The 15,745-nt window shown below is 31.1% G+C and overlaps 10 non-coding genes across 10 annotated transcripts; all 10 read left to right on the plus strand.

Annotated features, from left to right (window-relative positions):
- Positions 1-400: 400 nt before the first annotated feature.
- TRNAS-AGA (transfer RNA serine (anticodon AGA)) lies at positions 401-474 on the plus strand. The gene has a single exon. It is a non-coding gene; the product is annotated as a tRNA-Ser (tRNA).
- A 1,948-nt stretch (positions 475-2,422) lies between these two features.
- On the plus strand, positions 2,423-2,496 carry TRNAT-AGU (transfer RNA threonine (anticodon AGU)). The gene has a single exon. It is a non-coding gene; the product is annotated as a tRNA-Thr (tRNA).
- Positions 2,497-3,944: 1,448 nt separating this feature from the next.
- TRNAT-CGU (transfer RNA threonine (anticodon CGU)) lies at positions 3,945-4,017 on the plus strand. Its single transcript has one exon. It is a non-coding gene; the product is annotated as a tRNA-Thr (tRNA).
- Positions 4,018-5,963: 1,946 nt separating this feature from the next.
- On the plus strand, positions 5,964-6,036 carry TRNAT-CGU (transfer RNA threonine (anticodon CGU)). Its single transcript has one exon. It is a non-coding gene; the product is annotated as a tRNA-Thr (tRNA).
- A 1,949-nt stretch (positions 6,037-7,985) lies between these two features.
- Positions 7,986-8,058, plus strand: TRNAT-UGU (transfer RNA threonine (anticodon UGU)). The gene has a single exon. It is a non-coding gene; the product is annotated as a tRNA-Thr (tRNA).
- A 427-nt stretch (positions 8,059-8,485) lies between these two features.
- TRNAT-AGU (transfer RNA threonine (anticodon AGU)) lies at positions 8,486-8,559 on the plus strand. The gene has a single exon. It is a non-coding gene; the product is annotated as a tRNA-Thr (tRNA).
- Positions 8,560-10,007: 1,448 nt separating this feature from the next.
- Positions 10,008-10,080, plus strand: TRNAT-CGU (transfer RNA threonine (anticodon CGU)). Its single transcript has one exon. It is a non-coding gene; the product is annotated as a tRNA-Thr (tRNA).
- Positions 10,081-10,508: 428 nt separating this feature from the next.
- TRNAT-AGU (transfer RNA threonine (anticodon AGU)) lies at positions 10,509-10,582 on the plus strand. Its single transcript has one exon. It is a non-coding gene; the product is annotated as a tRNA-Thr (tRNA).
- A 1,948-nt stretch (positions 10,583-12,530) lies between these two features.
- Positions 12,531-12,604, plus strand: TRNAT-AGU (transfer RNA threonine (anticodon AGU)). Its single transcript has one exon. It is a non-coding gene; the product is annotated as a tRNA-Thr (tRNA).
- A 1,948-nt stretch (positions 12,605-14,552) lies between these two features.
- Positions 14,553-14,626, plus strand: TRNAT-AGU (transfer RNA threonine (anticodon AGU)). The gene has a single exon. It is a non-coding gene; the product is annotated as a tRNA-Thr (tRNA).
- The last annotated feature ends 1,119 nt before the right edge of the window (positions 14,627-15,745 follow it).

A 15,745-nucleotide genomic window follows, 5' to 3' on the forward strand; every position in this document is an offset into this window, starting at 1 on the left:
GAATTTTTTCAAGTAAATATTAAATACAGTTTCAAAACAAGAGTAGTGTCCTGTTCACTTTAGAATGCTTCATCTCATAATGAAAAAAGCACTTGGTATTTTGCAGAATTGCAAAGCAATGCAATGAATGAATAAGGGAAATGAGAATTATAACAAAGAGGAAAGAGAAGAAAATTCAATTTAGAGTTGAATTTTTGTAATGCATTTCACTCACAAGACATAATTCAATATTCTAAAAGAACGGTAACCCACCTCTTAAGGAATAATTTTTAAATACATTTAGTGTTCTCACCTATAGTGTTTAAGAAGAGGGTTGTGGGAACTTAGAAAAGAAAATGAAAAAAAAATGATTTCTATTTCACTCCATTCAGCTAACTATTCCAGTGACATTTGTCAAGCAGGTGCCGTGGCTTAGCTGGTTAAAGTACCTGTCTAGAAAACAGGAGATCTTGAGTTCAAATCTCAGCAGCACCTTAATATTTTTATTCTTAAATTACAGATCAGTTTCCTTAGATACTCTCTGATACAATTAAAAAATGAAAAATCTGAGTCATCTTACTAATATACAGTTCATCTTAATATTAAATAAAATTCAGAGAATTTTCATGGTAACAGAAGCAAAACTTTGAATGTAAAATGAAGAGTAAATCAAATAGCAAGGTATATATGAACTAAAACCTTAGAGTTGAAGACAACTGATGTATTCCTCTACAATTATTATTTGTAAACCACTCAAAAATGTAATCTACTTTTATAAGTACTTGTTAACTAAAATGTAGGTATTCTTGTTAAGTGATGGGGAATCCTTTTTTGTTCAACGTTTCACCACAGATAAAGAAGACTGCACTAAAGGCACTGAGGACAAGTCATCTCCACTAAGTCAGTTATTCAATATTTGTAAGATAAGTAGGTGCTGTTGTTTAGTGGTCAAAGCTCCTGTCTCATAACTAGGATGTCCTGTGTTTAAATTCCAGCAACAATTTAGATTTAGTCCAAACTTTTAAAATTCAATTTCTTCAAGTAAACGTTCAATAAAGATTAAAAACAAGAGTAGTGTTCTGTTGACTTTAGAATGCTTGATCTCCAAATGAAACAAACACTTGGTGTTTTGCAGAATTCGAAAGTAATACCATAAATGAATAGGGGAAAAGAGAATGTCAAAGAAAAGGAAAGAGACGACAAATAAACTAAGAGTTCAATTTAACCAATGCATTTTACTCACAACACATAATTCAATCTTCTATAAGCAGGGTAAGTCACTCATTAAGGAAGTATTCTTAAATAAATTTGATCTTCTCACCTATAGAGTTTGACAACAGAGTTGTATCAACTTAGAAAATAAAATAAAAAAAAAACAGATTTCTACTGCACTCCATTCTACTAGCAATTGCTGTAATCTTTGTCATGAAAGTTCTCTGGCTTAGTTGCTTTGACTTCCCGTCTAAAAAGCAGGAGATCCTGAGTTCAAATCTCCACAACACCGTGCTCTTTTTCATAGTTAAATAACAGATTATTTTCATTAGATGATCCTTTGATATAATGTTAAAATGAAAAATTTGAGTAACTTAATATTGAACAGTTCATCTTAATACTAAATAAAATTCCGAGTATTTTCGAGATGACAGAAGCAAGACTGTGAATGTAAAATGAAGGGTATATCAAAGAGGAAGATATATATAAAATAAAGTGCTAGAGTTGAAGAAGAAAAGTGATACAATCCTCTACAATAATAATTTGTGAGCCACTGAAAAATGTAGTCTACTTTTATGAATACTTTTTAACTAAATCTTAGGTACTCTTCTTAAGTGATGGGGAATTCTTTTATGTTTAACGTAATAACACAGATAAAAAAAGACTCCACAGAAGGTATTGAAAAGCAATAATGGCAACTAAGTCAGTTATTCAATCATTTTAAGAGTAAGAGGTGCTGTGGCTTAGTGGTTAAAGCGCCTGTCTCGTAAACAGGAAATGCTGATTTCAAATCTCTGCAGCCCCTCATTTTTGCTCCAAACTTATAGAATTGAATTTTTTCAGGTAAATATTAAATACAGTTTCAAAACAAGAGTAGTGTCCTGTTCACTTTAGAATGCTTCATCTCATAAAGAAAAAAGCACTTGGTATTTTGCAGAATTGCAAAGCAATGCAATGAATGAATAAGGGAAATGAGAATTATAACAAAGAGGAGAGAGAAGAAAATTCTATTTAGAGTTGAATTTTTGTAATGCATTTCACTCACAAGACATAATTCAATATTCTAAAAGAACGGTAACCCATCTCTTAAGGAATAATTTTTAAATACATTTAGTGTTCTCACCTATAGTGTTTAAGAAGAGGGTTGTGGGAACTTAGAAAAGAAAATGAAAAAAAAAGGATTTCTATTTCACTCCATTCAGCTAACTATTCCAGTGATATTTGTCAAGCAGGTGCTGTGGCTTAGCTGGTTAAAGCGCCTGTCTAGTAAACAGGAGATCCTGAGTTCAAATCTCAGCAGCACCTTGATATTTTTATTCTTAAATTACAGATCAGTTTCCTTAGATACTCTCTGATACAATAAAAAAATGAAAAATCTGAGTCATCTTACTAATATACAGTTCATCTTAATATTAAATAAAATTCAGAGAATTTTCATGGTAACAGAAGCAAAACTTTGAATGTAAAATGAAGAGTAAATCAAATAGCAAGGTATATATGAACTAAAACCTTAGAGGTGAAGGCAACTGATGTATTCCTCTACAATTATTATTTGTAAACCACTCAAAAATGTAATCTACTTTTATAAGTACTTGTTAACTAAAATGTAGGTATTCTTGTTAAGTGATGGGGAATCCTTTTTGGTTCAACGTTTCACCACAGATAAAGAAGACTCCACTAAAGGCACTGAGGACAAGTCATCTCCACTAAGTCAGTTATTCAATATTTGTAAGATAAGTAGCTGCTGTTGTTTAGTGGTCAAAGCTCCTGTCTCATAACTAGGATGTCCTGTGTTTAAATTCCAGCAACAATTTAGATTTAGTCCAAACTTTTAAAATTCAATTTCTTCAAGTAAACGTTCAATAAAGTTTAAAAACAAGAGTAGTGTTCTGTTGACTTTAGAATGATTGATCTCAAAATGAAACAAACACTTGGTGTTTTGCAGAATTCGAAAGTAATACCATAAATGAATAGGGGAAAAGAGAATGTCAAAGAAAAGGAAAGAGACGACAAATAAATTAAGAGTTCAATTTAACCAATGCATTTTACTCACAACACATAATTCAATTTTCTATAAGTAGGGTAAGTCACTCATTAAGGAAGTATTCTTAAATAAATTTGATCTTCTCACCTATAGAGTTTGACAACAGAGTTGTATCAACTTAGAAAATAAAATTAAAAAAAACAGATTTCTACTGCACTCCATTCTACTAGCAATTGCAGTAAACTTTGTCATGAAAGTTCTCTGGCTTAGTTGCTTTTACTGCCCGTCTAATAAACAGGAGATCCTAAGTTCAAATCTCCACAACACTGTGCTCTTTTTCATAGTTAAATAACAGATTATTTTCATTAGATGATCCTTTGATATAATGTTAAAATGAAACATTTGAGTAACTTACTATTGAACAGTTCATCTTAATACTAAATAAAATTCCGAGTATTTTCGAGATGACAGAAGCAAGACTGTGAATGTAAAATGAAGGGTATATCAAAGAGGAAGATAAATATAAAATAAAGTGCTAGAGTTGAAGAAGAAAAGTGATACAATCCTCTACAATAATAATTTGTGAGCCACTGAAAAATGTAGTCTACTTTTATGAATACTTTTTAACTAAATCTTAGGTACTCTTCTTAAGTGATGGGGAATTCTTTTATGTTTAACGTAATGACACAGATAAAAAAAGACTCCACCGAAGGTATTGAAAAGCAATAATGGCAACTAAGTCAGTTATTCAATCATTTTAAAAGTAAGAGGTGCTGTGGCTTAGTGGTTAAAGCACCTGTCTCGTAAACAGGAAATCCTGAGTTCTAATCTCAGCAGCACCTCAGTTTTGCTCCAAACTTATAGAATTGAATTTTTTCAAGTAAATATTAAATACAGTTTCAAAACAAGAGTAGTGTCCTGTTCACTTTAGAATGCTTCATCTCATAATGAAAAAAGCACTTGGTATTTTGCAGAATTGCAAAGCAATGCAATGAATGAATAAGGGAAATGAGAATTATAACAAAGAGGAAAGAGAAGAAAATTCAATTTAGAGTTGAATTTTTGTAATGCATTTCACTCACAAGACATAATTCAATATTCTAAAAGAACGGTAAGCCACCTCTTAAGGAAGAATTTTTAAATAAATTTAGTGTTCTCACCTATAGTGTTTAAGAAGAGAGTTGTGGGAACTTAGAAAAGAAAATGAAAAAAAAAATGATTTCTATTTCACTCAATTCAGCTAACTATTCCAGTGACGTTTGTCAAGCAGGTGCTGTGGCTTAGCTGGTTAAAGCGCCTATCTAATAATCAGGAGATCCTGAGTTCAAATCTCAGCAGCACCTTGATATTTTTATTCTTAAATTACAAATCAGTTTCCTTAGATACTCTCTGATACAATTAAAAAATGAAAAATCTAAGTCATCTTACTAATAGACAGTTCATCTTAATATTAAATAAAATTCAGAGAATTTTCATGGTAACAGAAGCAAAACTTTGAATGTAAAATGAAGAGTAAACCAAATAGCAAGGTATATATGAACTAAAACGTTAGAGTTGAAGACAACTGATGTATTCCTCTACAATTATTATTTGTAAACCACTCAAAAATGTAATCTACTTTTATAAGTAATTGTTAACTAAAATGTAGGTATTCTTGTTAAGTGATGGGGAATCCTTTTTTGTTCAACGTTTCACCACAGATAAAGAAGACTGCACTAAAGGCACTGAGGACAAGTCATCTCCACTAAGTCAGTTATTCAATATTTGTAAGATAAGTAGGTGCTGTTGTTTAGTGGTCAAAGCTCCTGTCTCATAACTAGGATGTCCTGTGTTTAAATTCCAGCAACAATTTAGATTTAGTCCAAACTTTTAAAATTCAATTTCTTCAAGTAAACGTTCAATAAAGTTTAAAAACAAGAGTAGTGTTCTGTTGACTTTAGAATGCTTGATCTCCAAATGAAACAAACTCTTGGTGTTTTGCAGAATTCGAAAGTAATACCATAAATGAATAGGGGAAAAGAGAATGTCAAAGAAAAGGAAAGAGACGACAAATAAATTAAGAGTTCAATTTAACCAATGCATTTTACTCACAACACATAATTCAATCTTCTATGAGTAGGGTAAGTCACTCATTAAGGAAGTATTCTTAAATAAATTTGATCTCACCTATAGAGTTTGACAACAGAGTTGTATCAACTTAGAAAATAAAATTTAAAAAAACAGATTTCTACTGCACTCCATTCTACTAGCAATTGCAGTAAACTTTGTCATGAAAGTTCTCTGGCTTAGTTGATTTTACTGCCCGTCTAATAAACAGGAGATCCTGAGTTCAAATCTCCACAACACCATGCTCTTTTTCATAGTTAAATAACAGATTATTTTCATTAGATGATCCTTTGATATAATGTTAAAATGAAAAATTTGAGTAACTTACTATTGAACAGTTCATCTTAATACTAAATAAAATTCCGAGTATTTTCGAGATGACTGAAGCAAGACTGTGAATGTAAAATGAAGGGTATATCAAAGAGGAAGATAAATATAAAATAAAGTGCTAGAGTTGAAGAAGAAAAGTGATACAATCCTCTACAATAATAATTTGTGAGCCACTGAAAAATGTAGTCTACTTTTATGAATACTTTTTAACTAAATCTTAGGTACTCTTCTTAAGTGATGGGGAATTCTTTTATGTTTAACGTAATAACACAGATAAAAAAAGATTCTACAGAAGGTATTGAAAAGCAATAATGGCAACTAAGTCTTTTATTCAATTATTTTAAGAATAAGCGGTGCTGTGGCTTAGTGGTTAAAGTGCCTGTCTCGTAAACAGTGAAACCTGAGTTCAAATCTCAGCCGCACCTCAGTTCTGCTCCAAATTTATAGAATTGAATTTTTTCAAGTAAATATTAAATACAGTTTCAAAACAAGAGTAGTGTCCTGTTCACTTTAGAATGCTTCATCTCATAATGAAAAAAGCACTTGGTATTTTGCAGAATTTCAAAGCAATGCAATGAATGAATAAGGGAAATGAGAATTATAACAAAGAGGAAAGAGAAGAAAATTCAATTTAGAGTTGAATTTTTGTAATGCATTTCACTCACAAGACATAATTTAATATTCTAAAAGAACGGTAAGCCACCTCTTAAGGAAGAATTTTTAAATAAATTTAGTGTTCTCACCTATTGTGTTTCAGAAGAGAGTTGTGGGAACTTAGAAAAGAAAATGAAAAAAAAAACGATTTCTATTTCACTCCATTCAGCTAACTATTCCAGTGACATTTGTCAAGCAGGTGATGTGGCTTAGCTGGTTAACGCGCCTGTCTAGTAAACAGGAGATCCTCAGTTCAAATCTCAGCAGCACCTTGATATTCTTATTCTTAAATTACACATCAGTTTCCTTAGATACTCTCTGATACAATTAAAAAATGAAAAATCTAAGTCATCTTACTAATAGACAGTTCATCTTAATATTAAATAAAATTCAGAGAATTTTCATGGTAACAGAAGCAAAACTTTGAATGTAAAATGAAGAGTAAATAAAATAGCAAGGTATATATGAACTAAAACCTTAGAGTTGAAGACAACTGATGTATTCCTCTGCAATTATTATTTGTAAACCACTCAAAAATGTAATCTACTTTTATAAGTACTTGTTAACTAAAATGTAGGTATTCTTGTTAAGTGATGGGGAATCCTTTTTTGTTCAACGTTTCACCACAGATAAAGAAGACTGCACTAAAGGCACTGAGGACAAGTCATCTCCACTAAGTCAGTTATTCAATATTTGTAAGATAAGTAGGTGCTGTTGTTTAGTGGTCAAAGCTCCTGTCTCATAACTAGGATGTCCTGTGTTTAAATTCCAGCAACAATTTAGATTTAGTCCAAACTTTTAAAATTCAATTTCTTCAAGTAAACGTTCAATAAAGTTTAAAAATAAGAGTAGTGTTCTGTTGACTTTAGAATGCTTGATCTCCAAATGAAACAAACACTTGGTGTTTTGCAGAATTCAACAGTAATACCATAAATGAATAGGGGAAAAGAGAATGTCAAAGAAAAGGAAAGAGACGACAAATAAATTAAGAGTTCAATTTAACCAATGCATTTTACTCACAACACATAATTCAATCTTCTATAAGTAGGGTAAGTCACTCATTAAGGAAGTATTCTTAAATAAATTTGATCTTCTCACCTATAGAGTTTGACAACAGAGTTGTATCAACTTAGAAAAGAAAATTAAAAAAAACAGATTTCTACTGCACTCCATTCTACTAGCAATTGCAGTAAACTTTGTCATGAAAGTTCTCTGGCTTAGTTGTTTTTACTGCCCGTCTAATAAACAGGAGATCCTGAGTTCAAATCTCCACAACACCGTGCTCTTTTTCATAGTTAAATAACAGATTATTTTCATTAGATGATCCTTTGATATAATGTTAAAATGAAAAATTTGAGTAACTTACTATTGAACAGTTCATCTTAATACTAAATAAAATTCTGAGTATTTTCGAGATGACAGAAGCAAGACTGTGAATGTAAAATGAAGGGTATATCAAAGAGGAAGATAAATATAAAATAAAGTGCTAGAGTTGAAGAAGAAAAGTGATACAATCCTCTACAATAATAATTTGTGAGCCACTGAAAATTGTAGTCTACTTTTATGAATACTTTTTAACTAAATCTTAGGTACTCTTCTTAAGTGATGGGGAATTCTTTTATGTTTAACGTAATAACACAGGTAAAAAAAGATTCTACAGAAGGTATTGAAAAGCAATAATGGCAACTAAGTCTGTTATTCAATTATTTTAAGAATAAGCGGTGCTGTGGCTTAGTGGTTAAAGCGCCTTTCTTGTAAACAGGGAAACCTGAGTTCAAATCTCAGCAGCACCTCAGTTCTGCTCCAAACTTATAGAATTGAATTTTTTCAAGTAAATATTAAATACAGTTTCAAAACAAGAGTATTGTCCTGTTCACTTTAGAATGCTTCATCTCATAATGAAAAAAGCACTTGGTATTTTGTAGAATTTCAAAGCAATGCAATGAATGAATAAAGGAAATGAGAATTATAACAAAGATGGAAAGAGAAGAAAATTCAATTTAGAGTTGAATTTTTGTAATGCATTTCACTCACAAGACATAATTCAATATTCTAAAAGAACGGTAAGCCACCTCTTAAGGAAGAATTTTTAAATAAATTTAGTGTTCTCACCTATAGTGTTTAAGAAGAGAGTTGTTGGAACTTAGAAAAGAAAATGAAAAAAAAATGATTTCTATTTCACTCCATTCAGCTAACTATTCCAGTGACATTTGTCAAGCAGGTGCTGTGGCTTAGCTGGTTAAAGCGCCTGTCTAGTAAACAGGAGATCCTGAGTTCAAATCTCAGCAGCACCTTGCTATTTTTATTCTTAAATTACAGATCAGTTTCCTTAGATACTCTCTGATACAATTAAAAAATGAAAAATCTGAGTCATCTTACTAATAGACAGTTCATCTTAATATTAAATAAAATTCAGAGAATTTTCATGGTAACAGAAGCAAAACTTTGAATGTAAAATGAAGAGTAAATCAAATAGCAAGGTATATATGAACTAAAACCTTAGAGTTGAAGACAACTGATGTATTCCTCTACAATTATTATTTGTAAACCACTCAAAAATGTAATCTACTTTTATAAGTACTTGTTAACTAAATTGTAGGTATTCTTGTTAAGTGATGGGGAATCCTTTTTTGTTCAACGTTTCACCACAGATAAAGAAGACAGCACTAAAGGCACTGAGGACAAGTCATCTCCACTAAATCAGTTATTCAATATTTGTAAGATAAGTAGGTGCTGTTGTTTAGTGGTCAAAGCTCCTGTCTCATAACTAGGATGTCCTGTGTTTAAATTCCAGCAACAATTTAGATTTAGTCCAAACTTTTAAAATTCAATTTCTTCAAGTAAAGGTTCAAAAAAGTTTAAAAACAAGAGTAGTGTTCTGTTGACTTTAGAATGCTTGATCTCCAAATGAAACAAACACTTGGTGTTTTGTTGAATTCGAAAGTAATACCATAAATGAATAGGGGAAAAGAGAATGTCAAAGAAAAGGAAAGAGACGACAAATAAATTAAGAGTTCAATTTAACCAATGCATTTTACTCACAACACATAATTCAATCTTCTATAAGTAGGGTAAGTCACTCATTAAGGAAGTATTCTTAAATAAATTTGATCTTCTCACCTATAGAGTTTGACAACAGAGTTGTATCAACTTAGAAAATAAAATAAAAAAAAACAGATTTCTACTGCACTCCATTCTACTAGCAATTGCAGTGAACTTTGTCATGAAAGTTCGCTGGCTTAGGTGCTTTTACTGCCCGTCTAATAAACAGGAGATCCTGAGTTCAAATCTCCACAACACCGTGCTCTTTTTCGTAGTTAAATAACCGATTATTTTCATTAGATGATCCTTTGATATAATGTTAAAATGAAAAATTTGAGTAACTTACTATTGAACAGTTCATCTTAATACTAAATACAATTCCAAGTATTTTCGAGATGACAGAAGCAAGACTGTGAATGTAAAATGAAGGGTATATCAAAGAGGAAGATAAATATAAAATAAAGTGCTAGAGTTGAAGAAGAAAAGTGATACAATCCTCTACAATAATAATTTGTGAGCCACTGAAAAATGTAGTCTACTTTTATGAATACTTTTTAACTAAATCTTAGGTACTCTTCTTAAGTGATGGGGAATTCTTTTATGTTTAACGTAATAACACAGATAAAAAAAGACTCCACAGAAGGTATTGAAAAGCAATAATGGCAACTAAGTCAGTTATTCAATCATTTTAAGAGTAAGAGGTGCTGTGGCTTAGTGGTTAAAGCGCCTGTCTCGTAAACAGGAAATCCTGAGTTCAAATCTCAGCAGCACCTCAGTTTTGCTCCAAACGTATAGAATTGAATTTTTATCTAGTAAATATTAAATACAGTTTCAAAACAAGAGTAGTGTCCTGTTCACTTTAGAATGCTTCATCTTATAATGAAAAAAGATCTTGGTATTTTGCTGAATTTCAAAGCAATGCAATGAATGAATAAGGGAAATGAGAATTATAACAAAGAGGAAAGAGAAGAAAATTCAATTTAGAGTTGAATTTTTGTAATGCATTTCACTCACAAGACATAATTCAATATTCTAAAAGAACGGTAAGCCACCTCTTAAGCAAGAATTTTTAAATAAATTTAGTGTCCTCACCTATTGTGTTTCAGAAGAGAGTTGTGGGAACTTAGAAAAGAAAATGAAAAAAAAAACGATTTCTATTTCACTCCATTCAGCTAACTATTCCAGTGACATTTGTCAAGCAGGTGATGTGGCTTAGCTGGTTAAAGCGCCTGTCTAGTAAACAGGAGATCCTCAGTTCAAATCTCAGCAGCACCTTGATATTTTTATTCTTAAATTACAGATCAGTTTCCTTAGATACTCTCTGATACAATTAAAAAATGAAAAATCTAAGTCATCTTACTAATAGACAGTTCATCTTAATATTAAATAAAATTCAGAGAATTTTCATGGTAACAGAAGCAAAACTTTGAATGTAAAATGAAGAGTAAATCAAATAGCAAGGTATATATGAACTAAAACCTTAGAGTTGAAGACAACTGATGTATTTCTCTACAATTATTATTTGTAAACCACTCAAAAATGTAATCTACTTTTATAAGTACTTGTTAACTAAAATGTAGGTATTCTTGTTAAGTGATGGGGAATCCTTTTTTGTTCAACGTTTCACCACAGATAAAGAAGACTGCACTAAAGGCACTGAGGACAAGTCATCTCCACTAAGTCAGTTATTCAATATTTGTAAGATAAGTAGGTGCTGTTGTTTAGTGGTCAAAGCTCCTGTCTCATAACTAGGATGTCCTGTGTTTAAATTCCAGCAACAATTTAGATTTTGTCCAAACTTTTAAAATTCAATTTCTTCAAGTAAACGTTCAATAAAGCTTAAAAACAAGAGTAGTGTTCTGTTGACTTTAGAATGCTTGATCTCCAAATGAAACAAACACTTGGTGTTTTGCAGAATTCGAAAGTAATACCATAAATGAATAGGGGAAAAGAGAATGTTAAAGAAAAGGAAAGAGACGACAAATAAATTAAGAGTTCAATTTAACCAATGCATTTTACTCACAACACATAATTCAATCTTCTATAAGTAGGGTAAGTCACTCATTAAGGAAGTATTCTTAAATAAATTTGATCTTCTCACCTATAGAGTTTAACAACAGAGTTGTATCAACTTAGAAAATAAAATAAAAAAAAAACAGATTTCTACTGCACTCCATTCTACTAGCAATTGCAGTAATCTTTGTCATGAAAGTTCTCTGGCTTAGTTGCTTTGACTTCCTGTCTAAAAAGCAGGAGATCCTGAGTTCAAATCTCCACAACACCGTGCTCTTTTTCATAGTTAAATAACAGATTATTTTCATTAGATGATCCTTTGATATAATGTTAAAATGAAAAATTTGAGTAACTTACTATTGAACAGTTCATCTTAATACTAAATACAATTCCGAGTATTTTCGAGATGACAGAAGCAAGACTGTGAATGTAAAATTAAGGGTATATCAAAGAGGAAGATATATATAAAATAAAGTGCTAGAGTTGAAGAAGAAAAGTGATACAATCCTCTACAATAATAATTTCTGAGCCACTGAAAAATGTAGTCTACTTTTATGAATACTTTTTAACTAAATCTTAGGTACTCTTCTTAAGTGATGAGGAATTCTTTTATGTTTAACGTAATAACACAGATAAAAAAAGACTCCACAGAAGGTATTGAAAAGCAATAATTGCAGCTAAGTCAGTTATTCAATCATTTTAAGTGTAAGAGGTGCCTTGGCTTAGTGGTTAAAGCGCCAGTCTCGTAAACAGGAAATCCTGAGTTCAAATCTCAGTAACACCTCAGTTTTGCTCCAAACTTATAGAATTGAATTTTTTCAAGTAAATATTAAATACAGTTTCAAAACAAGAGTAGTGTCCTGTTCACTTTAGAATGCTTTATCTCATAATGAAAAAAGCACTTGGTATTTTGCAGAATTTCAAAGCAATGCAATGAATGAATAAGGGAAATGAGAATTATAACAAAGAGGAAAGAGAAGAAAATTCAATTTAGAGTTGAATTTTTGTAATGCATTTCACTCACAAGACATAATTCAATATTCTAAAAGAACGGTAACCCACCTCTTAAGGAAGAATTTTTAAATAAATTTAGTGTTCTCACCTATAGTGTTTAAGAAGAGAGTTGTGGGAACTTAGAAAAGAAAATGAAAAAAAAATGATTTGTATTTCACTCCATTCAGCTAACTATTCCAGTGACGTTTGTCAAGCAGGTGCTGTGGCTTAGCTGGTTAAAGCGCCTGTCTAGTAAACAGGAGATCCTGAGTTCAAATCTCAGCAGCACCTTGATATTTTTATTCTTAAATTACAGATCAGTTTCCTTAGATACTCTCTGATACAATTAAAAAATGAAAAATCTAAGTCATCTTACTAATAGACAGTTCATCTTAATATTAAATAAAATTCAGAGAATTTTCATGGTAACAGAAGCAAAACTTTGAATGTAAAATGAAGAGTAAATCAAATAGCAAGGTATATATGAACTAAAACCTTAGAGTTGAAGACAACTGATGTATTCCTCTACAATTATTATTTGTAAACCACTCAAAAATGTAATCTACTTTTATAAGTACTTGTTAACTAAAATGTAGGTATTCTTGTTAAGTGATGGGGAATCCTTTTTTGTTCAACGTTTCACCACAGATAAAGAAGACTGCACTAAAGGCACTGAGGACAAGTCATCTCCACTAAGTCAGTTATTCAATATTTGTAAGATAAGTAGGTGCTGTTGTTTAGTGGTCAAAGCTCCTGTCTCATAACTAGGATGTCCTGTGTTTAAATTCCAGCAACAATTTAGATTTAGTCCAAACTTTTAAAATTCAATTTCTTCAAGTAAACGTTCAATAAAGTTTAAAAACAAGAGTAGTGTTCTGTTGACTTTAGAATGCTTGATCTCCAAATGAAACAAACTCTTGGTGTTTTGCAGAATTCGAAAGTAATACCATAAATGAATAGGGGAAAAGAGAATGTCAAAGAAAAGGAAAGAGACGACAAATAAATTAAGAGTTCAATTTAACCAATGCATTTTATTCACAACACATAATTCAATCTTCTATGAGTAGGGTAAGTCACTCATTAAGGAAGTATTCTTAAATAAATTTGATCTTCTCACCTATAGAGTTTGACAACAGAGTTGTATCAACTTAGAAAATACAATTTTAAAAAACAGATTTCTACTGCACTCCATTCTACTAGCAATTGCAGTAAACTTTGTCATGAAAGTTCTCTGGCTTAGTTGATTTTACTGCCCGTCTAATAAACAGGAGATCCTGAGTTCAAATCTCCACAACACCATGCTCTTTTTCATAGTTAAATAACAGATTATTTTCATTAGATGATCCTTTGATATAATGTTAAAATGAAAAATTTGAGTAACTTACTATTGAACAGTTCATCTTAATACTAAATAAAATTCCGAGTATTTTCGAGATGACAGAAGCAAGACTGTGAATGTAAAATGAAGGGTATATCAAAGAGGAAGATAAATATAAAATAAAGTGCTAGAGTTGAAGAAGAAAATTGATACAATCCTCTACAATAATAATTTGTGAGCCACTGAAAAATGTAGTCTACTTTTATGAATACTTTTTAACTAAATCTTAGGTACTCTTCTTAAGTGATGGGGAATTCTTTTATGTTTAACGTAATAACACAGATAAAAAAAGATTCTACAGAAGGTATTGAAAAGCAATAATGGCAACTAAGTCTTTTATTCAATTATTTTAGGAATAAGCGGTGCTGTGGCTTTGTGGTTAAAGTGCCTGTCTCGTAAGCAGTGAAACCTGAGTTCAAATCTCAGCCGCACCTCAGTTCTGCTCCAAATTTATAGAATTGAATTTTTTCAAGTAAATATTAAATACAGTTTCAAAACAAGAGTAGTGTCCTGTTCACTTTAGAATGCTTCATCTCATAATGAAAAAAGCACTTGGTATTTTGCAGAATTTCAAAGCAATGCAATGAATGAATAAGGGAAATGAGAATTATAACAAAGAGGAAAGAGAAGAAAATTCAATTTAGAGTTGAATTTTTGTAATGCATTTCACTCACAAGACATAATTCAATATTCTAAAAGAACGGTAACCCACCTCTTAAGGAAGAATTTTTAAATAAATGTAGTGTTCTCACCTATAGTGTTTAAGAAGAGAGTTGTGGGAACTTAGAAAAGAAAATGAAAAAAATAATAATTTCTATTTCACTCCATTCAGCTAACTATTCCAGTGACGTTTGTCAAGCAGGTGCTGTGGCTTAGCTGGTTAAAGTGCCTGTCTAGTAAACAGGAGATCCTGAGTTCAAATCTCAGCAGCACCTTGATATTTTTATTCTTAAATTACAGATCAGTTTCCTTAGATACTCTCTGATACAATTAAAAAATGAAAAATCTGAGTCATGTTAACAATAGACAGTTCATCTTAATATTAAATAAAATTCAGAGAATTTTCATGGTAACAGAAGCAAAACTTTGAATGTAAAATGAAGAGTAAATCAAATAGCAAGGTATATATGAACTAAAACCTTAGAGTTGAAGACAACTGATGTATTCCTCTACAATTATTATTTGTAAACCACTCAAAAATGTAATCTACTTTTATAAGTACTTGTTAAATAAAATGTAGGTATTCTTGTTAAGTGATGGGGAATCCTTTTTTGTTCAACGTTCCAGCACAGATAAAGAAGACTGCACTAAAGGCACTGAGGACAAGTCATCTCCACTGAGTCAGTTATTCAATATTTGTAAGATAAGTAGGTGCTGTTGTTTAGTGGTCAAAGCTCCTGTCTCATAACTAGGATGTCCTGTGTTTAAATTCCAGCAACAATTTAGATTTAGTCCAAACTTTTAAAATTCAATTTCTTCAAGTAAAGGTTCAAAAAAGTTTAAAAACAAGAGTAGTGTTCTGTTGACTTTAGAATGCTTGATCTCCAAATGAAACACACACTTGGTGTTTTGCAGAATTCGAAAGTAATACCATAAATGAATAGGGGAAAAGAGAATGTCAAAGAAAAGGAAAGAGACGACAAATAAATTAAGAGTTCAATTTAACCAATGCATTTTACTCACAACACATAATTCAATCTTCTATAAGTAGGGTAAGTCACTCATTAAGGAAGTATTCTTAAATAAATTTGATCTTCTCACCTATAGAGTTTGACAACAGAGTTGTATCACCTTAGAAAATAAAATAAAAAAAAACAGATTTCTACTGCACTCCATTCTACTAGCAATTGCAGTGAACTTTGTCATGAAAGTTCGCTGGCTTAGGTGCTTTTACTGCCCGTCTAATAAACAGGAGATCCTGAGTTCAAATCTCCACAACACCGTGCTCTTTTTCGTAGTTAAATAACAGATTATTTTCATTAGATGATCGTTTGATATAATGTTAAAATGAAAAATTTGAGTAACTTACTATTGAACAGTTCATCTTAATACTA

This window comes from Pleurodeles waltl, chromosome 8 (assembly GCF_031143425.1).
Source record: "Pleurodeles waltl isolate 20211129_DDA chromosome 8, aPleWal1.hap1.20221129, whole genome shotgun sequence".
NCBI classification, from domain to species: domain Eukaryota; kingdom Metazoa; phylum Chordata; class Amphibia; order Caudata; family Salamandridae; genus Pleurodeles; species Pleurodeles waltl.